This window comes from Macrobrachium nipponense, chromosome 29 (genome assembly GCF_015104395.2).
Source record: "Macrobrachium nipponense isolate FS-2020 chromosome 29, ASM1510439v2, whole genome shotgun sequence".
Classification (NCBI taxonomy): Eukaryota; Metazoa; Arthropoda; class Malacostraca; order Decapoda; family Palaemonidae; genus Macrobrachium; species Macrobrachium nipponense.
Window position 1 is genome coordinate 1,311,564 of NC_061092.1, and position 805 is coordinate 1,312,368.

The window sequence follows — 805 nt, forward strand, 5'->3', positions numbered from 1 at the left end:
AGTAGATCTTGCTCCTTAGAACAAGAAACTTAACTCTCCTTCTAACAATTTCCCTTAGCCTCAGCTGCTTCTCCCTGTTTCTGAATCCCAAGATTCTTCGTCCGAGAGGGGACATGTAAAGCTTCATTAAGAAACTTCAAGCTCAGCTACGAGCTCTAAACCAAGGTAAGAGTGGTGATAGTGACTTGTGCAGTGTCCCCAGTGCAGTGGAGGGGGCGTCTGACCGGTTCCTCATTGCTCCTAGGGCCTAGACCGCTTCCAAACTCCCAGGACCAGGGGAGGAGGAATGTCGAAAGCCGCAGGGATGGATGCAGAACATCCCCAACGGTCAGGCGTCCCTTCGGCAGATCCTGTTGTTAAGTCCCAGGCTGCCTCGGATTGCGCAGAAAAGGCGTCCTAAAGGAGTGTTTTTCGGCCTCAGACTCTTCCTCTCCTAAACGAGGATGGAGTTCGGCCTCTCTTTCGCGCCCTTTGAAGGAGCCTGGAAGGCTCCTAAAGGAGACGCTGCTGACTCCAGCCCAGAGCGTTTTCCCGAGGATTGGCCTTCGGGACCTAAGAAGACTAAACAAGAGGAGCCTTCTCTTCAGGATCCTACGAAGAAGTTTTTTGGTTAATCTGCAAGAGCAGTTAGCTTCTCTCGTAGGCTCTTTTGCTAAGGACTCTACAAGGAGGAAGGATGTCTCGCTCCCTGTTAAGAGTTTCCGCTAAGCGCCCCGCTTCGTATAGGAGGAGAACCCTCACGATCTCCAGGGCGTTTATCGCCTTCGTCGAGAGACTCGTCTGATAGGAGTTGTTCTCCTGAGAG